We start from the raw sequence: 22,150 nt of genomic DNA on the forward strand, positions 1-22,150 counted from the left end.
GATTTCATATTTCTCTTTTCAAGAAAAATAATAAATTGAAGCAAATGAAATCCTGAGGAAAAAATATTGCCTTGAGAAAAGACAGATGTGGGCATGCTTTCCTTTTGAAGTAACTTGTGATTTCTATTTAACTACGAAAACAATATGCATTCAGGCAGATATCTTCCTAAGTTCATCATGTTGACAAAAATCCCTAGAGTATACAATTCATCACATTTAGTCTGTCTTGATGAGTTACAGCTTTTATATGATAACTCAATGGATCTGTTGGACATTGAATAACTTTCATGGGTTCCCTATTGACTGTCAATGACAAAAATTCCTGTCAACCAAAAATACATTTACCATCAAAACACAGGAATATTCTTCATTGTATTTTTTTTTCCTGCAAACAGATTGTTTGTAAATCTAGTTTTTCTGTAAAAACTTGAAAGAAATACATCTAAACATGTTGGTCTATTAAAGTGGCAGGAGAGATGGTTGAAACCGGACTATTATGTTTTCTTGTTGAATTTCCAGCAGTAATTTATGGAACTTTGGGCAGTGTTGCTGTTTTTATCATTCCCCTGACACCAGCCTCCTCTGAGAAACATTTTTTTTCACTGCCCTTAAGAAACTGTGAAGACTTTTGAAGAGATGAGAAAGGACGGCGTATCTATTTTCTCTGTCTGTCTGTCTCTCTCTCTGGCCTTACTGTTCCAAGAAAAGAGACCAAGCAATTTCTTCAAGATCCATAGGACATTCTTAGTTGTCCTAAACTGGGTGTTTTAGGCACTGATGTATTGTTTTTAGAGCCTAGAATCTAGAGCCAGAGCTGCCTGTGTTTAAATCCTGGCTCCACCCTTTGGGCAATTTTTTAAACCTTTTTGTGGCTCAATTTCCTTACCTACAGAATGGAAATAAAAGTTATTCCTGTTGTGAAGATTAAATGAATCACTATACACTAAGGGTTTATGGTAGTACCTGGCATATAGTAAGTGCTATGTAATTATTTACTGTCATTATTATATAAATAACATCTTTCCAGGTTCATCGTTCTATTGCTGTTGGTTGAGGCTGGGTGCTATTGTGGTTACGGTTTGTCAACTTCTTTCCTTTGGTCTTTTCACCATTTTTCCATTTTTAGAAACATACGTTCAAATTTGAGGAGAAACAGTAAACTCTTTAATAAAAGCAGTTCATCAGGCAGGGAGAAATTTCTAGGCTATTTAGAGATGTTACTGTCTTTCTCTAGCTTTGGTGTGTTTTATGTTTTCCTTTGGGCAGCAAACTCATTATGAAATTGTAAAAAGAGTTGTGAAGCTCTGGTCTTGCATCAGAATGATTTTGGATGCATCCAATTTGCATGCTGAAAATCATCTTTCCAGAAACACAAAGCCACGAGTTGGGGAAAATAATCATTTCTCCAATTCAGTGTCAGTAAAGAATTTCCTGCAGCAGGAATGAAAGACAAGCTTAGAGGATGCATCTGACAAGAAACTAAAAATAATCAGATTTTATTTATAATGGAATTCACAATGTATTAGGAACCTCTGGGGCATCGTCATGTTCTTTTCATTAGTTTCTCATGTGTTCTGCTGTCCTTCATTAAGATGTCTCCTCTCTCTGTTTCTGGAGAATTAAAGCAGAAATTTAAACTTCCAAGGCATATCAATAACCAAGCCACCTGTTGTACAGATTCTCCATATTGTTATTGTGTAAGTGCAGATGGAAAAAAGAAGAGATACAACATTTGAAAAAATTGGGGTGCTGCAAATTGGGTCAAATATTTGCCTTTAAAATTTAATGTCTTAGAATACAAATTACTTGTTTGACAAGTGTCCTAGATGGCTTATTAGAATATAGTAAGTGGGGTACAGATTGCCTGGACATTTTGCTGAAGAGAACAGCTTGTCTCTCCTGCCAAAAAAGTCATGTTGGATATGGTCCGTATATCCCTAGAATACCTATTAGGAGGCAGCCCATGACCTTTGATAATGTACAGCAGAAATACTTTATGTCTCCTAAGAAATTTCGGTTTGGCATGTGTGTTTTAAAACAATGGTAAACTGGGGTTAGGATGTGGGGCCTTTTGTAGATCAAGAGCAGGTGGCCCACTTTTTGGGACACTCCAATGTTTAAAGACTATTAAAACAAAGGAATCAATTTTGAAAAAAACAAAACGCAATATTGTTCCTGTGAGTCTGATGAAATGCAAAAATGTGCCTGCTCTTAGATACACTTATTCTTTCCTTAAATTTAGGATGGAGACAGAAAAATGGAGAAACAATCTTACTGCTCTTGGGTATAATTCTTGTGACCTTTTTACATCTCTATGATGATAAATGCAGAAGGGGAGAGTAGGAAGTTTCATATTCTTAGGTAATCTTAAAAAAATCTGCCTCTTTTACCCTATTTTCACAGCTAGATCCTAATCAACTTTCCTGTGGGATCTGATAAAGTTTCTGTGTCAGCCTCCTTGCCTGGCTCTTCTACTGGAGCCAAAAAAATAATTGCTCTCTCTTAAGGGTCATTTTGACCATGATATATCTGTTTATTTGAGTCCAAATTTCCTCTCAATTGTTTTTTTTTTTCCTTTTTTTTTTTTGGTCAGGAAGAAAACTTTCAAGCTTGTTTTTTAAAAGTTGGAAAATATAGCAAATCAAGAAAAACAAAACAAGAGAAAACTTCAAAGTTACATTCCCCATAATCCCTAAACCGTTCCTAATATTGGGGTGGATGCACATGTATGTGTATCCGTGTGTTTGACCTAGTTCTTGCAATAAAACACTCCCAAACTTAGTGGCTTAAAATACAATTGATTTCACTTTTCTTATGACTTTGTGGGTCGATAATTTGAACAGTTCTTGGTTGGGTGATTATTCTATTCCATGTTGTGTTGACTGAGGTCACTTGGTAATTTTTAACTGGTAGCTAGCTGGCTCTAGAGAGTCCAAGGCAGCTTTACTCACCTGCCTAGTATCTTGACCGCAATGACTCTGCTGAGCCCCGCTCCCTCACCAGATGAGCTGAATGTCTCTCCATATGGTCTCTCCAGTTGGTAGTTGGAATCTTTACACTCAGGCCTCAGGACTCCAAAAATGAGTTTCAAGAGATAGGAAGAGGAAGCTGCCAGTGCCTTAGGGGAGGAAACCAGCATGATGTCACTTCTGCTGTGTTTAATTGGTCAAAGCAGTTCCAGAGTCTGTCCAAATTCTGAGAGAAGAGTGTCAAAGGATTTGTGGCCATCTTTAATCTTCCATAATTTACCCTTTGGTCAGAAATGATTTCTATTTCTCTCATATACAAACTAGTCTTATCCTGGATCACCAAAACATCATCCCATTACATCAGGGATTGGCAGTCTACAGCCTTCCACTTATTTTCATAAAGTTTTACAGGAACACAGACATACCTTTTAATTTATATGTTGTCTGTGGCTGCTTTCATGCTGTAAAAGCAGAGTTGGATAATTGTGACAGAGGCCTTACGGCCTGCAAGTCTAAAATATTTACTGTCTGGTCACCTCCTATCAGCTCAAGGATCTCATCTTCTAAATTAAGGCAACGTACAGATGAGGGTCTTCAAGCGCAGTTCATCGAGTACAGTTACTTTCTATCTGAAGACCTGTGAACTCAAGAGACTAACTTCCACAGTACACATGGCAGCTCAGAGACAGGGGAACTCCAATGGACACCTCCTTTCAAAAAGAATTGGTAGGCACATAGTAGGCACTAGGCCCTAGCAATTCTAAAGTCTAGTCAAGCATGTTTTGCCAGTTCCTTGATTACGGCCTTGGCCTTCTCCTTGGGAAGACTTTTCCATGGCTCGTGGCTCAATCTTTCGGGCTTTTGGTTATGCCAAAATTATCCTTCCTTTTCTCTGTGACCTGTGTTTAGAGCTGAGTAGTTTTCTCAGCCTGCTTCCTACCCAAAGAAGGTTGGGATCCAGTGGTGTCATTTCATTCTGAACGGTTTGTCTCTTCCAGCTAAAGTGAATAAAATTATTTTATAAACTTTATGAATTTGTTAGGCATTAATTTATAATAAACTTCTTTTGACAAAAGCCACACCAATATGTTTTTCTTAGATACATCCTTCTCTACGTTTGGCAGCTGTGAACCTGCTATAGATAATACCCTGATGATTCTGAAAAGTCCAACTGCTTAACTGAGATGGTCTAGAAGTATACCCCAGAGAATCCTACTAGGACTTAAATATTTCTGAATGGTTTTACACCCATGCCTTGGAATCTTTAACTTGAAGTCATGCTTTACTGATGGAACTCTGGATTTGAGCTTTGCCTTGAAGCTATTTCATTGAGAATATTTTGCTGGGACAGACTGGGCATAAGGAATAGTTTTTAACTTTCAAACTAAGCAAGTCCTAGCTTCTTCATATTTACTCTAAATTCTTATGGAATACTTAATAGTTCCTTTTTAAGCCTGCCAGTCTTCTCTAGTCTGTTGTCATAGAAATCTACAAGCAAGTTGTCACCTACCCTCTGCAGGGCAGTCTCCCCAGAGCAGATTCCTGAATTCATTAGGCATCCTTTCTATTTTCCACATGACCATAGGTGTCAGTGTTGCCAAACTTTCCACAAGTTACCTTTTTCACCCTCTTCAAACTCCCACCACCAGCCTCCCTAGGCCCCTTGAGCTTCTTCTTGTTGCCCAGTCCCAGAACAAGTGGCTCATATTTTAGATTTTTTGTTTGGGCATCATTCCATTTCCAGGTACTGAATTCTTTCATATTTATTGCATAATTACTGACATCATTGTCTTTTACCTCTCCTCTCCTATAACTTGATATATTCTCTCTCTTACACAGACACCAAATTAAATTACTCTTTCTCATTCTTTCTCCAGGTCTTTTGCAACAATGACTATGTGTTTGGAATATTCTGAGTTGAGATTTGTGTGTCAAGGAATCCCTAAGTCAAATATAATTGTTTACACCTATATTATTTCCTAGGATTGCTTTCCTCAATCTCTTTTAATGCTGCAAGTTGGCAGGAAAAAAAATTGAAAGAGAAAAACAGAAGGAAATTAAATATAAGGACAGGAGAAAGGTCATAGGCAGCTACCTCTTTACCTTTGGTGTAGTTTAGTTTATGAGTTTAGGCAGTAATTTAAGAAGGGCTTGGTAGTTAAGTGTGTCATGATAAATGGCCATAGCATGGACTCTGGCCCTTTTTTCCTTTTATTGGTTCACCATTCCTGAATTCGCTACACATCTTCAACCTAATAGATGGGCAAAGCGGAGAGACTGGCAGGTGAGTGTGGGCTGTGTATACAAACAACCAGTTGCTTCTGGGTTGCAAATACTGTTTTGTGTCAACTGGCTTTTGGTTAACTGTCTTAAATCACTACCACTATTTTCTTAGGCCTGTTAGGGTAGTGATTCTTGGAGACGTAGTGGAGTGGGAATGGCAGAGAGGAAGGAAATGGAGGAAAAGTAGTATATATATAGAAAAAAAATCGCCTGGACAGCTTATTCAAAATGTACATACCTTGAATTCCCAAAAGGAATCACTAGAGAGGTGGTGGTTGTTTTTTCCAAGGGCTCTTAGTAGTTCTATAGTATCTTCTTCAAAAATTGGGCTTTTAATTCTATTTTATCAAAGAATTCTGCTTGCTTTACAATTTTTTCAGCTCATGGTTGGGCGCCGGATTCATGGTCAGAACTTTATAGTACAGAGCTCTGAACAAGTCACTTCTACCCCTTTGAGAGCCTCATTTAGCACCCATCCTTCCTATTTTACAGAGGAGTTTCAAATACTATAATGGACGTGAAGTACCTGAAAACTCTAAAGAACCCTGAGCCTCATTTCGAAGGGCCTTTGACAGGCTTTCCTGTGGAAGAAGCATTATCCATGTTGGCTGTGGTCTCATGGGTAGCACAATTTAAAATGAAAGTAAGTCAGCTTCACTTTTCGCTGCACACTGCAAGTGTGGGCAGCCAGCTACTCTGCATTTGTGAGGCATTAAAACATCAAGAAAGACTTCCAAGGGGGTATTCAAAATCCAATCAGGCAACCATTAGGAACTCTTCCTCCTCAAAGGAATAGAAGGGTTCACCTGGAGTCCTGAGGATGATTTTTTTTGGAGAGGCCCCTTAGGGTGTTTGGGCTCTCCCCAGTTACGTATGGTGGGAGTAAAGGGGGTGCTTTGTTCTTCTTTTCAAGTTGAGGGAAAGAGGTTTTAGTGGACTGAACCACTGTTGAGAGCTAGACTTACTTTTTTTAAAGTTCCTGTCTGACTTATTCAAAAATATATCCCCATAGCTGGAGACTACGGCTATCTGGCTGTGACTGTGGTGAGGAAAGAGGTAGATACAGTGACACTGACCTGCTCAGAAATTGGGCTTTTAATGCCATTTCACCAGACCATTGCTACTTGCTCCTTTAGAGTTGGTCTAGCTAAGGATGCGTGGTTATTTTCTCTGAGCTGGATAATGTCACACAGGAGGAGTTGTCTTGGATCTCGCTCCAGGGTGTCACAGAAGAAGGAGACTGGGATGGCAAGAGAAGTACCAGCAAGAAATCAGACAATGGTGGGATGTCAAGGGGCTTCCAGGAATCCACAAAGTGGTTTTTGAGAGAAAGTCCAACTTTAAATTTCTGCCAAGATCGGACAGCATCAAAATTATATTGCCATGACAGTACCAATGAAAATGAGATCTTTCTTGACCTTTGCCTCTTGTCTTTCTCCATCCTTAGCCTGGAGGCAGCAGAGGTAGCCTAGTGAGTGACTGGGACGAAGGTGCCAGGTGGGGAAGAAGAGAGAGATGTATATGATCACGAGTATAAAGAGAAAAGTCATGGGGACTTTCCAAGTGTTTATAGGGACCTGAAAACAAAAGAACCAGCTCCTCAGAGCAAGCTTTAACAGCAGTGACAGTAAATACGTTTATTTTCTGTTGCTCCTTTGGAGTCTTAACTTGCTCAATGCAATGATTGCACAGGTGCTTGTGTTAGAACCTGGTGGTGGAAGATGCAGACTTATTTCTAAGAAGACATTTGTAACCATGAAAGTTGTTCAAAAGAAGTTCTTCAATAGAAGATCTTTGTTTGACTTAATTATAAAAGTTGTGGTAGCTACAAAATTAGGACTCAAAAATATGCTATATAATGTTTGTTCACCATCAGTGCTTATCAGTTCTTTTCTTCCCCCCTCACCTTATTTTATAAGTTACTTTTGGCTGAAGCTAATACAAATTGCCACATTATTCCACACTATTTCCTGGTCTTACCTGTACAGATAACATATTGATTTAGCTACTATGGTGTTTTTTAGTTTTCAGAAATGTAGGCAAAAGTTGAAAGCTATATCTCATGTCAGAAAACCTACTGACTTATTGAGGGAGAGATAACATCCACAGATAATGAGGAAAGAATCTTTTCTCATGCTATGGACCATATTTTAATTCCAAGAGCTTGTCTGATTAATTCTCGACTAAAATATGGTGGGCAGTAGATGTGAAGATATGAAAGACATCTAATTTGGCACAGCTGCCCAGAATGAGTGTGAAGGTAACAGTCCAGCTGCTCATCTGAACCAGAAACTGATAACAAATTCTTTGGGAAATACTTTTCAGAGACTGGAGAAGTCTCTTATTTTGAAAAGTTCTTCTCTATGCTATTTTCAGGCATTGAGTAATGCAAACGGTTTTCTAGCTGAACTTAGCTGACTACTTGTAAAAAAAAGTCAAATAGTAGAAAAGGAGATGTAGAATTCTTTTTCTTTCTTTCTTTTTTTTTTTTTTTTTGACTCTTCTGAGTTTTCTGGGAACGGCTCGGGAGCTTTTCCTTTACACCCAGGCTTTCTTCATAAAAATGAGCACAAGTTTGATCTATACTCTAACTTTATAGTCTTTTACTTAAAAATAGCCAGTCTAGTAGATGCATTTTTAGGGCATATGGCCAGCCACAACCCCCTTTCCCTTAGAGCGACACTGTCACTACCCACCCAAATGGGCAGGCCTAACAGCAATGCACACAACTCTTCCTCTTGGACCATAGCATAGCAGATCAGACTAGAGGTAAACTTCTGAGTATGGTGGGTCAATTTAGTCTTTTTTCCAGGAATGTGGAATTGAGATTCAGAAGTGCTAGTTGATTTATTCAGTTGTCTTAATTGAGTAACATCAATTTCTGAATAGAGGAAGGAATTTGCACTGTGCTGGCCATTTTGAGTCACATTGGCTTCAAAGAAAGATAAATATGAAGCCAACATGCTGGGTATATACCCAAAGGAATAGAAATCATTCTACTATAAAAACATATGCTCATAGATGAAGTGAGGAGACCACAGAGATGGACAGAATGAGAGCAAGAGTGTGAAAGAAAGACCAGAAGAGCAGTTACCTTGGTTTTGGATGGATTTCCTCTGATGTTCCTAGTCTTTGCTAATGCCATTGATAGGCCTTTGATTCATGGCATACCTCAAGCCCCTCATAACATTTTTTCCCTTTTACTTGTTATTTGTCCTTTTTGGATTAAGTGGGTTTTATTATTTGCAATCAAAAAACAAAAGTTACTGGAATATTCACCCAATTGCAAAAGTAAATTTTGACAGTTCAACACACTCTTTGACTTCCATTGCTAGTGACTGATCACTTAGAAGGCTTCCTCTAATGCCAACTCAGTAATCTCAAAGAGCATATTATTTATATCCCCAAATTTTCATGGTTGTTTGCACCTGTGTCTTAAAGTCTCTGAGAAGTGCACTCAACTTTTTATCTATCATTGCAGGAAAACAGACCTTAAGAATACATCATAAGCCAATATTTATGTCCTTCTCTGAAACTAGGACTTCTCTATGCTATGTCTTCTTCTACTTATCACCACTAGAGTCATAAAGACCAAGATTCAAATCCTCCAGACTTTTCTCAAATGATGAAATTGTGCTAATGTTAAAAATCAATATGGACACCACACCTTCCTCTCAAGACTTCTTAGTTTCTTCTGTTGCAATTTATAATGTGGCCTTTAATTTAATTTTTGTAATTTTTTAAAATTAAATTTTCAGTTCCAGGATACATGTGCGGGATGTGCAGTTTTGTTACATAGGTAAACATGTGCCATGGTGGTTTGCAATTACTAAAATGTCAAAAAAACAATAGATGCTGGCAAAGCTGTGGAGCAAGGGAATGCTTATACACTATTGGTGAGCTGCAAATTAGTTCAATGACTGTGGAAAGCACTTTGGAGATTTCGTAAAGAACTTAAAACAGAGCTACTAATTGACCCAGCAATCCCATTATTGAGTATATAGCCAAAGAAAAATAAATTGTTCTACCAGAAAGACACATGCACTTGTATGTTCATCACAGCACTATTTGTGATAGCAAAGACATGCAAACAACCTAAATGCCCATAAAAGACTGGATAAAGAAAATGTGGTACATATATACCATGGAATACTACACAGCCATAAAGAAGAATGAAATCACGCCCTTTGCTTCAACATGGATGAAGCTGGGGGCCGTTATTCTAAGTGAATCAATGCAGGAAAGGAAAACCAAACACCTCCTGTTCTCAGTTACAAGTGGAAGCTAAACCCTCATGGACATAAAGACAGCAATAATAGACACTGGGACTACTAGAGGGAGGATGGGATATATGTATTGAAAAACTATTGGATACTATGCTCAGTACCTGGGTGATGGGATCAATTGTATCCCAAGCCTCAGTGTCATGCAAAATACCCAGGTAATAAACCTGCACATGTACCCCATGAATGTAAAATAAGTTGAAGTTATTAAATAAATAAATGTATTTAAAAAAACTTAGTGTTTGTCTCTGAAAGCAATCTTATTAATCATATTGACCAGATTTTGCACTTATTTATTGTCTACTGATTTGCTCCAAGATTGGGAACTGTGTTTAAATTTACCCTATATAATTGAGAGATTTTTGTCCATCTTTTCCTTGAATTTCTATCAGCTTTCATTCATTCGGCCAGTTATTATTGCTCTCTCATCGTGTTTTAGGCCGTGTACAAGGCTCTGGCTCTATACTGATGAACAATAACAATGAAAAAGATTTGGTATTGCTCTTATTGAGAGAAATGGATATTAAGTATATAAATGAGCATAATAATAATTAGCATTGGTGATAGGAGTTCTGAAAGAAACAAAGTGAAATATGGAAGGCAACAGAGGAAACACAATGGTTGAGGAATCAGGGAAGGCTTCTTAGCAGAGGTGACATTTTGTCCATGATGGAAGGGCTGAGGAAAAAAACCAGAGGAAACAGCCTCCAGACAGGGAAGTGAGGGTTTTGAGATCTTTAGGATTTGAATTAAGTGTGGAGGGCAGTGACCTTTACCTATATGAAAAAGTTGAGCTGGGAAAAACTTTGGCATGTTGGAATATTTTAAGGGAAGCCAATGTGGAATCCATTTATAACACATATTTTACAGTATCCCTGTTACTATCCTGAAATGAAATTTACATGTACTTAAATACATAATTTCAAAAAGAATCAATATGCCTTAACTGGAATACAAAAAAATAAAGTCAATAAATGTATTGCAAGTTAATAAGAGTATTAATGTGTGAATTCTTGGCCACAAATATTCTAGAAGGTATAATGAAGTTGTCAGATGTTTGTAATCCAAACATCAAATCATTATGAATGAAACACAGCATAGATTGATTCAGTTATGTTGGTTGATAAGTCATATTTCATGAGTTAGATTGCTATCGGTGACATGATATTCCTACGTGAGGAACGCTGTTTGGTAAATTTCTGAATAAAATGAAATACCACTTCCCTTCATTAACACAGAAGTCATTTATATTAAAACCCTGCAAAAATTATTTGTTAAATATAAAAATATAATCAGGTTCTGGTAATACATTTAGAAGAGATGTTTTAACTTACATGAATGTTTAGTAGGATATTCTAAAGTTGTGTGGAATGAAGAAAGTTTCTTTACCATGCTAGCTCTACCCATTAAATGTTAATAGTGACCTCCATTCACTCTGATAAACAAAAATGTACTTACCAGGGAATGTGCTGCATCCTTATAAGCCACTGGAGTTGAGCCTTTTGACTAATTGGAAGAGATATGCAAGATGAGGCTGGAGAATGGACAGAGCTGGGTCATCCAGAAAGTCTACAACCCAGTAGGTAGGTCAAATAGTTGCAGGCTCCTCCTTCAAAGTCTCGTGGGTCTTTGCATAAACTTTTGACTTTTCAGTCTTTTGGCTTTGTTTGTTTTATGACTATTTCTTATAAACAACGTATTTTTTTTCTGAGTTATTTTTAGATTCACTTGAAGAGACATTATCAACCCCTTGGGTTTCTAGGTTGCAAATCACTGCTGTTTATACACAAACCAGAGCAGTGTCAATAAACAGAGGCTGTTCAAAATGTATTTGATAAGCAAATACAAATCAACTACTTCCTTTCCTTTTCTTCCATCTTTTAGTACACATCTTGATTTTATTTTATATGTGGTTATTTGTAAACTTTCCTAAACCATTCATTAATGTTTTCTGTAATTATCAAAATCAAGAGTGAAATAGTTTATTTTGAAACCTCTTTATTCAAGAGGGCTTGTATTCTTCCCTTACTACTTGTCTTTGTTAATCAAATCTTAGAGTTTGGATCTATTTTATAACTAAGACTTTGTTTCACTAAGAAACCTTTCTTTCTGACATTTACCTTTAGTTTTATAACTAGATTTGCAATTATTTGGATATCTGCTTTTAATTGGTCTCCGTGTTCACTGCCTATTCTTTTATGCTGACTTTTCTGTTCCTGAGTGTTAATTATATCTCTTCTTCTGTTTGTCTTCAAATAATTTTTTTCAAGAGGGGTACAAAGGTGGTGTCTTTCCAGAGATGTCCTATTTGATCACCTTCAGTAAGAGGCCACTTGGATAAGTATTGAATTCTTGGGTCACAACCCTTGAATAATTAGCTCCTGAATAACTGAGAGTTGATTTGAATAACATAGCATTTTAAAGATCACTGTTTCCAAGAACACTCTTATTTACACTGTTTTGAAATGTAATTTTTTCAAAATAGATTTTTGTTTCAGCTTCTATATGTGGAGCAACTTCTTTATTGCTAGACATGAGATGCCCTATCCCACCTCTGTCTTAGAAGATCAGATACAACAGAGACATTAGAGCGTTTGGCAGTCATTCATTCTTTCATTTATTCAACCAAGAATACAAAGGTGTATGATTTACCTAACTTTTATTGGGCAGTTACAGTTTTGGCTTATAAACACCATTCAAAAGAAGAGGAGGTTATGATCCCTGACATTTGAGGAATTTACTCTCTGGTTGGAGACAAGAAATCTATAAAAATAGCTGGGGAGCCAGTGATAAGGCCGTGTACATATAAGGCATGTCTGTAAAGCAATGAGATAGAGGTTTCATGCCAGAAGTAAAAAACTGATAATATCTACACACTCTTAATATACATAAAAGACATAAAAGTACTTATTTATTTAATTTTGCATGTACTGTTTGCCCATCTCTGCTTGGGATATTGAATACCTATCCAGAAATGTTTAAAATTGAGTAAGGAACTCAGTTTACAGAACAGTGAGGAAGAGAATCAGTCATAAGAAAATGCATCTGGAGTAAAACTGGACAGTAAAGACTTTCTGGAATAGGCATATCGTTATGCTATCTCAGTGTGTTACTTGAGTAGATATATAGTTAAACAGAAAGGATGTAAAACCTCAGGCTGAAGGTAAAATGCCATTATATTTATGATTCTTTTTCTTTTGTTGAGTACAGGGGACTTTATTGATGGTACATGACAGGGTGGGGCTCCCTAGGCTTCTCCCATTCTTCAGGGGTCAGGTGTGGAAACTGTACTGAAGGGAGAGTCTCAGCGTTGTCAGGAACAGAGTGTGGCAGGGACTTGCCAGCAGCTGAGGGCCTCTGTCTTCCTGTTGTGTTCTCACTGGGGCTGGTGGTCTAGGGGGCTCTTACTCCTTGGAGGCAATGTGTCCCATAAACTCTATCACCCTGTTGCTCTAGCCAAATTCACTGCCATACCAGAGTATAAGCTTGACAGAGTGGTCGTTGAGGGCAATGCCAGCCTCAGCATCAAAGGTGGAAGGGTCGGTGTCACTGTTAAAGTCGGAGGAAACAACTTGGTGCTCAGTGTAGCCCACGATGCTCTTGAGGGGGCCCTTCAATGCTCCTTCATTACCTTCTTGATGTTACCATATTTGGCAGGTTTCTTCAGATGGCAGGTCAGCTCCACAACCAACATGTTGGCAGGGGGACACAGAAGGCCATGCCAGTGAGCTTCTCATTTAGTGTGGGGATGACCTTGCCGAGGGAGCACTGGTTAATTGCAGGGATGATGTTCTGTAGAGCTCCACAGCTGTCATGCCAGTTTCCCAGAGAGGCTGTCTTCATCTTCTGGGTGACAGTGATGGCATGAACTGTGGTCATAATCCCTCCATGATGCCAAAGTCGTCATGGATCATATTGGCTGGGGCTGCTAAGCAGTTGATGGAACAGGAAGCATTGCTGATGATTCTGAGGTTTTTGTTTGTTTTTCTCATGATTCACACCCATTACAAACATGGGGGCATCAGCAAAACGGGCAGAAATCATGACCCTTCTAATTGAGCCCCAGCCTTCTCCAATGTAGTGAAGATGCTCGTAGATTCCACAGCATAATCAGCACTGGCACCTCCCTGTTTGATTTGGATGGGATCTTGCTCCTGGAAGATGGTAATGGGATTGCCTTAGATGACAAGCTTCCCATTCTCAACTTTGATGGTGCGTGGAACTTGCCATGGATGGAATCACTGGAAAATGTGGCCCATGTAGGTGAGGTGAATGAAGAGGTCATCGAAGGTAACAATATTCACTTCGCCAGAGTTAAAAGTAGTTCTAGTGACCAGGCACCCAATAAGGACAAATCTGTTTACTCTGGCCTTCACTTCAACCATGGTGTCTCAGGGACACGGCTGGCACTGCAAAAGATGTGGCTGTCTGCAGAATGGGAGGAGCAGAAAACCTGTATTTATGATTGATGTATAATTGCATCAACAGAGAAGAACTGTTGGTGCTGAGCATGCATCTTGCACATTTGTCATCCAAAACTATTGCTTGATCTGATTTTGTTTCAATCTAGAACATTTTTTGGTAATATTAATATTTGGAGAATTTCTGCTCAGCTCCTCTTCAGAGAATAGAACACATCGATGGTAGAATTGGTAAATGGTAAACTAACATAGATGAATCTAAAATGTTTTGTAATGATTGATTTTGTGTCACAGGGTGCCCAGATATTTGTTTAAACATTTTTTCTGTGTGTGTTTGTGAGCATATTTCTGGATAAGATTAACATTTAATTTTGTAAACCGGGTATAGCTGATTGCCCTGCACAGTGTCCCCAGGCCTCATCCGATCAGTTGAAGACTGAATAAAAAGAGAAGGCCGAGTAAGGAAGAATTCACTCTCCCTGCTTGACTTCCTTTGAGTTGGGACATCAGTCTCTTCCTGCCTTTGGACTTGAACTGAGACCAAAACTTATACCATCAGCTCTCTTGCTTCTTGGGCCTTCAGACTTGGACTGGAGCTATACCATCACCTCTCCGAGCTTGCTGACTCTCTTAGCCTGCATATCTTGGGGCTTGTCAACCCTCATATTGCATCAGCCAATTCCTTATAGTAAATCTCTCTCTCTCTGCACACATACATGCGTGTGTGTGCACACCACACACACACACACACACACACACAGAGTTCTGTTCTCTAGAGAACCTTAATACACATTTTGGTATGGAGTCTAGAGGAACAGAATCTTAAGAATGAGCTTTCTGAATTGGCTCTGGGGTTTCTGGAATTGGCTCTCTAATGTAGTTGTATTTAGAGATGCTCGTAACTCTACAGTATTTCCAGCAATAAAGACAGCATTGGTAGTACCTGTTGTGCTCTGGTGATAGCGATGCACAGAATAGCACCATTTGATGCTCTTAACCACTTATAGGAAGTAAAGATCAGAATGACTTTATATGATACTTTGTAACACTTTTGGCAAACTAATGAGTATAATGAGATTGGTTGGTTGCTCCCATTGTCACTAGACAAAGTGGGAACAGAAAAGGATAAGCTCAGGGATTTGAGTATGGTAAAGATCAGCGTCCCAGAGGCTGATGGGTAGATCATAGGCATCCCTTAGCCTATTTACGTGAAAGGGTGCTTGTAACAGGTGTTAACAGACTGGGTGAGTAATTTGAGGGACTTGCTCCAATACTGGGAAAAATGAAAACATGTGACCATCTTGGAAAGTGTTTAAGAGCAGGGACAAGCTTTGTTCAATTTTGAAAAAATTGCACATCCGTGGGCTTGGGTATCTTTTTACTGGTGTGCATTCAGTAAAGGCTGGTTAAACTGGGCCACATTCTTGATGATGGGGCATTTCCTTTCCTGCTGAGCCTTTTCCGTAGCAATAGAATTGTCTAGTAGGTGAAGAATGAGTGCTAAGGCGCAATGTTCTGTCAAACTAATAAGGAAAGTTTATTGATATAAATTCGCCTTACTCCAGAATAAGTGTATTTTGTCTGGCACTGTCTTTTTTATTTTATAGCTGGCTTGACTACTGGCAAGAAACTCAGGGCATATAAATTCTAACTTGGTTTTGACTGTAGGAAATTACATGGCATCTCTTGGCCTTCAATTTAAGTAGGATAATCATATTAACCAAATCATTATGCTGTTATAAAATATATTTTAATAACAATATCCCCATACCAAAGAATCCCTTTGGTGATGAATAAAAAGTTGGTATAAAGAGGTGGTAATTTCTAGCTCAGTAGGAGGGAGAGAACTACAATGGGAAGTATTGAGGTTCTTTAACCCCATCAGGGAACAATTACAATAATTATAGTAACAATAATAATAGCAAAAAACCCAATAGCACTTGCCATTTATATTATGTTAGAGCCGGAAATTCTATAAGAAGGAGGGCGGCACCCTGGTTAGAATGGGGTAGTGAGGCCAGGAGACACCTTGAGGTTGGATTGGTATAACACTTTACCTTCCACTGAGAAGAGGACAACAGTTAGGATCAAAAGAATGGGGATGGGCCGGGCACAGTGGCTCGTGCCTGTCCAAAATGGTGAAACCTTGTCTCAACTAAAAATACAAAAAATTAGCCGGGTATGGTCGCAGGCACCTGTAATCCCAGCTACCTAGGAGGCTGAAGCAAGAGTATCAGTTGATTCTGGGAGGCAGAGGTTGCAGTGAGCCAAGATTGAGTCACTGCACTCCAGCCTGGGCAACAAGACCAAGACTCTGTGTCAAAAAAAATAAAAATAAAAATAAACAAATAAATAAAGAATAGGGATGGGGCCGGGTAAGTGGAGGAATCAGGGTGCGGGTGGCACATATCAAACTGCCTCAATCTTGTGGGCTGAATTTTTCTAAGCCAAGCAGATACCTCACTACTAAATGAAAGACCCAGTGATTTTTTTTGTTGTTGTTACACACATCCTCACTGAGCAGTGATGGTTTTAAATACATTCATCCAAGCCTGTGCCTTTGACAGTCAGTTTTCTCTAAGAATTTATCCCTGTCGGGCACGGTGGCGCGTGCCTATAGTCCCAGCTACTTGGGAGGCTGAGGTGGGAGGATCGCTTCAGTTGAGGAGTTCTGGGCTGTAGTGTGCTATGCTGATTGGGCGTCCACACTAAGTTTGGCATCAATATGGTGACCTCCCGGGAGCAGGGGACCACCAGGTTGCCTGAAGAGGGGTGAACTGGCCCATGTTGGAAACAGAGCAGGTCAAAAACTCCCATGCTGATGAGAAGTGGGATTGTGCCTGTGAATAGCCACTGCACTCCAGCCTGGGCAGCATAGTAAGACCCTATCTCTAGAAAAAAAAAAAATTATCCCTAATGTTGACAGGATAATATTATCTACTAGCACATGAGCTCATGTGAAGTTTCATAGCTGTAATTAAAGATGCATAAAAGGCATGTAACACTTTCAACTCAAGTCACATGCTGGTCTGTTTTATCAACTATTTGCAAAAGTTCTCCTGATTGGTGATTAAAAGTGGATTAACAATTTGAGTTTCTTTCTTCAGGGTTATCATTTAGATTCTTCAGCAGAGTACTTGAGCCATGCCTTGAGACACATACTCCAAGTTGCTGTGCCCAGTTTTAAACTCCAGATTGAGCTTTACATATTAAATGTGCACATTTGTTTTCCAATTTTTGAGCTTTGCCAGGGGCGCCCTCTCTAATTAATCATCCCTTGGGCTTAGAAAACTTCTGCCCAATACTTTCTGATTTGTTAAAAGAAAGACAGAAGGTTTTAGTTTGAAAAAGGCCTTATCTGATAAACATCACATGATAAGGATTTTGACATTTAAGTACGTTTTCTTTTTAAATCCAGTGGCTTTCCCAAAGTAGAAAGATGGAGTGTGTGCATACATTCACTATCCACCAACATAAGCAGAAAGAAAGCTGGATACATTAAAGGAAAGAAATGGCTATTTAATAGTTCTTTTATTTTCCATTCAGATCACATACACATTAACCAAACGAGGCCTCACAGCGCGGAATCCGATATCATAGCAATGTTTTCAGGAAGCAATAATTGAATACTCCTCATTAAAAAGGTTCATAAAAGAATCCTATTAAAACCAATACAAATAATAAACCTTGAAAATGCTGCTTTAAATTCCAAGAGGATGGCGAAGATCTGTGATAGTAACAGTCTTCCTGTTCATAGAGTGATTTTGAAAATCCTGTGGGCTGATTGTTTCCAAGCCAAGCAGGCGTCTCACTACCGAATGAAAGACCCAGGGACTATTTAAAATGCTTTCTATCCGAGCCTGTTCCTTTCACAGTCTGTTTTCTCCAAGAATTTATACCTAATCCTGACAGGATACCCAACCGAAAGGCTAATTATTTTTAATCACTTAATTAATAGGTAATTCTTACAAAGAGCCCAACACCTGAACCCACCAAGTCCTCTTTGCATGGGCAAATCCAGCTAGTTAGATGTGCTAATTTCACTAAATGAAAATTTGGACAAACTGTATGTTACTGCAAATAATGGTAAATGTATGCAATTCAAAAATAGTAATAAAAAAGCTATTTTTTGTTCCCTTTTTAATCACCGAGACGGCTGTGGAAGGCCCCAAATGCACAGGGCATATGGCTTACCTCACCACCCCAGATGGTGCTGCTGGCCCACGCTCCCTGGCGTCCACACTGTCAGTCTTTCTTTGTTCCCTTGGCCCTTACCCCGTCTCCTCAGCCTTCCAGCTGCATTGCTATTGTATGCTGCTGTTTCTCAACAATCTCTTATTTTCTGTTATGTCTCAAGATGTTTTCTTCTTCTTAGGGGTTTTCCAAGCTTCTTCCACACTCAGGTGCTCAGACCTGTTTATGGTCTGGCTTCTGAAGGAGATCAAAGTGCATGTGGACAGGCAGTTATGTATTAGCCAAGGATTGCTAATGCATTTCTTGATTGTAAATCTCAGAGAAATAAGACGAAAGATCTTAGATTTTTATACACTCTGGTTCAGTGGTTTCTCAGCATTTCTAATCTGAAAGAATAAGGCATGCCTTTTAGCTAAGCACTTTCTGTTTTGTGTTTCTTATAAAGCCGTGTAGTGGCTGTTGTTGACAACACGGTAGTCATTTAATAAACACTGAATGTCTGTAGCTTTTCTTCTCATACATTTCAGTGAGTGCTCTTCTTTTCTGTGTTTATTTTTTATTTTTTTCCATGTGCTTTTTCTTGTACTTTCTTAATACTCTTCAGCCTTTGGATTCTAGAGCAGTGGTTCTCAAACTTTGCTTCATCAGAACACCTGAAGTGTTTGTACAACACAGATTGCTGGATCTTATGCCGAAGCTTTTCGATTTGGTAGGTCCAGGTGGCCAGGGAATTTGCATTTCTAACATATTCTCAGGTGATCCTGCTGCTGCTGGTTCAGGGAAGGCACTTTGGGGGAACTGCTGCTCTACAGAGAACAGAAACTAGAGGTGAAGTGTTTTAGCTTTGAGGGTCAGTGGTAATCTCTGCTTTGCTACCTTTCTAGCTGGGCAGTCTCTCAGCTGATAAAGCTCCCCCAAGTTCAGTTTCTTCGCTGTTAAAGTGAATTTATTAAAACATCCCTAGCAGGGTTGTTTAAAGGAAGAAATTAGATAATGTTTATTAAGCCTTTGAAAGAAAAGTGATCATGGTGGGTGTTTTGTTGTTATTATCTTTTATTTCTTCCTGAGGACTCAATTTTTAGGACTTCTAATTGAATCATAAAGGATCTTTCTAGCATCCAATTTGGTTAAGGAAAGTGTGTGTCTGTTTAGAAAATAAGAAAATAAAATCCTTTTTGGAGGATCTTGACCAGATAATGATTCTAAAATACACCTGGACATGCTCAATAAAGGTCAAGAGAATTTTGAAAGGAGGCTCCTCTTTTGATTGGGATGTTACCACAATCAAAAACACAGTCACAAGAAAGTCAAAATATATTATAAAGTCACAAAAATCAAAACAACATGATATTGCCTTAGGAAAAAGTAAACCAATTAAATGACTGGAGAAAAAAATTTCATATCCCATGCAGGCATACACACACACACCCCCCTATATATATATATGTGTGTGTGTGTGTGTGTGTGTGTATGTGTATGTGTATGTACATATATGAATATATGTGTGTATACATGTGTTTGTGTATGTGTGTATATATATATGCATATATATCTATTTATGTATATGACCTTGAATATGATTTCAAGCTAGTGAGGGAAATACAGAGTGTTGAATGATATTGGGATAATTATTGATTTGAAAACAACTTTGATATTTGCCTTATATCACACAAAATCAACTTTTGGATTGGTTTTTAAAACTTAAAAAAATCAAAAGAAATTATAGTGTAATGTTTCTATTATCTTGAGAAAGAAAAGGAAATAAAGGTAAAAATGTTATATTTGAAGTGACATTAATTTGAAATGTTTATATGGAAAAGATGTTTATTATGGATAAAATTGGAAGACAAAATAGACTGGAAGAAAATATTTGAATCAGATTATGGAAAAGGATTAATACCTGGATAAGAAAACTACCTTTTCAAAGTGATAAAACATACACATACAGTACAATAAAAATACAAGTAAAGCATATCAATAGCCAATGAAGAAGAAGGAGGAGGAGGAGAAATATTAATAGAACTTCGGGAGGAGGAGGAGGAAAAGGAGTGGGAGGGGAAGGAGGAGGGGGAGGAGGGGTAGGAGGGGCAGGAGGAGGGGGAGGAGGGGTAGGAGGGGCAGGAGGAGGGGGGAGGAGGGGTAGGAGGGGCAGGAGGAGGGGGGAGGAGGGAGAGGAGGGGCAGGAGGAGAAATAATAATAGGAATTTCAGATAAAGATTGGTAGGATTTAGTACTGATAAGGTTATGAAAACCCAGTCACTATCATTTAGTGTTCCTGGAAATATTAATTTATCCCGATTTTTGATTAGAAAACTAAAAGTGCATATACCCTTTAAAACAGCCAGTCTGCTTCTAGAAATATATGCAATAGGAAGATTTTCATGTAGGCACAATAATACAGTCACAGGATTTCTTGAGGCATTTCTGTTAACACTAAAAAATTAAAAATCTAAGTGTGCATTAACAGGAAAATAGTTAATTATATTATGGTAAATCCATACTATGGGTTACAAATGTAAAACGCGGAACTTGAAATTCTAGCAAAATGGAAATCAGATATCACGAAAGACCATTTGCTAGATAAAATACAACTATCCATTGAAAGGCATCGTTGAACTTGGAAGAAAGTAGGGAATTTTCACAGAGGCCAAAAAGATGAATTAGAAAACCAGGATGTTAAGCAAGCCCAGAATATTCTGAAGACATTTGTTTAGAGTGGAAGTTGGAGTTGGGGAATAGGTGACAAATTCTTGGGCCTGTGTGGGATGGGGAGCTGGACCTGAGGCTTCTGGATGAAGCAATTCCTTATGGTAGATCTTCTGTGTAAAACAGTGTGATAAACATCTGCATCTGATAGCTAAGGAAGATGAAAAAGACACTTGTTTGTCTCTGATTGGCCCTGAGGGGGATATCATGTGTATGTAAACTTCTTCAGATGAATCAGAAAACCCTGATACGGCCCAACAGAAAAATGGGAAAAATACATGCAATTTTCAGAGGAAGAAACACGAATAGCTAATAAATATACAAAAGAGGCTTAACTCTTCTAGTGATTAAGAAATTGCAATGTAAAATCAAAATGAAATATTCACCAGATTGGCAAACCATTATAAGTCAGAGGATACCTATTATTAGAATCTCAGAATTTATGGTGAGAGAATAAAATGGAATAACTGCCTTTACAATAATATGGCAACAACTAGAAAATTAAAGATACAATAGCCTATGAATCAGCAATCTATTTCTACATCCTTAGAGAAACTTCTACACAAGCACACGATGTATTTACAAGAGTTATAATAGCATTTGTAATGGCAAAAAAAATAAACAGCCTAAGTATTCAACAAGAAAAGAATGTATAAATAAATTATGATAAAATCAAATAGTAGGTGGTATATTGCAGTGGAAATTAGGAAACTAGAGCACCCAGATGATCCTTACAACATAGTTTTGGGTGAAAGTTTTAAGTTGCAGAGAAATACATACACAATGATACTGGATAGGGATACAGTTTAAAATGCAAAACAATACTGAATTCAGCTCAGAAGTACATACATTTCTATTTGCGTGAAAAAAAATAGAAATGGATGGGGATGATAGACCCACATTTAGAAAAATTGTATCTTGTGTGGGGCCATGGGAAGGTCAGGGTGTTGTGGAGTACACAACGTGGAAGACAATTTAGTGACTAGTGATAGGTAATAACGTAATAAATGTTGACACATTTCAGAATATTTTCACTCTTTCCAAATGACAATTATGTAGATTACATATCAACCTGGAGAAAAATTTTGATGCAATTAATGAAAACAATACAAACTAAAATGCAGGGGCATGTGGATGAAGGTTGCAAGGTATTGAGCAAAAAAATGGAAATAATCTTTTTGTTACAGTAGTGTGATTAATCATTTAAAAGTATCTTTAATTTTGATATATATTTTCAATTCTTAATCATTTTTTTAGATTCACCTAAGAATCAAATAAAAACCTCCAAACACTC

The 22,150-nt window shown here is 38.2% G+C and overlaps 1 long non-coding RNA gene across 1 annotated transcript; it reads right to left on the reverse strand.

Annotated features, from left to right (window-relative positions):
- Positions 1–1,480: 1,480 nt before the first annotated feature.
- LOC116565874 lies at positions 1,481–18,506 on the reverse strand. Its single transcript, XR_004275633.1, has 3 exons — positions 18,151–18,506; positions 2,952–3,184; positions 1,481–1,611 (listed from the first exon to the last, which is right to left on the reverse strand). It is a non-coding gene; the product is annotated as an uncharacterized LOC116565874 (long non-coding RNA).
- Positions 18,507–22,150: the final 3,644 nt, after the last annotated feature.

Source organism: Sapajus apella, unplaced genomic scaffold (assembly GCF_009761245.1).
Source record: "Sapajus apella isolate SASKATOON/1434 unplaced genomic scaffold, GSC_monkey_1.0 scaffold41, whole genome shotgun sequence".
Taxonomy (NCBI): domain Eukaryota; kingdom Metazoa; phylum Chordata; class Mammalia; order Primates; family Cebidae; genus Sapajus; species Sapajus apella.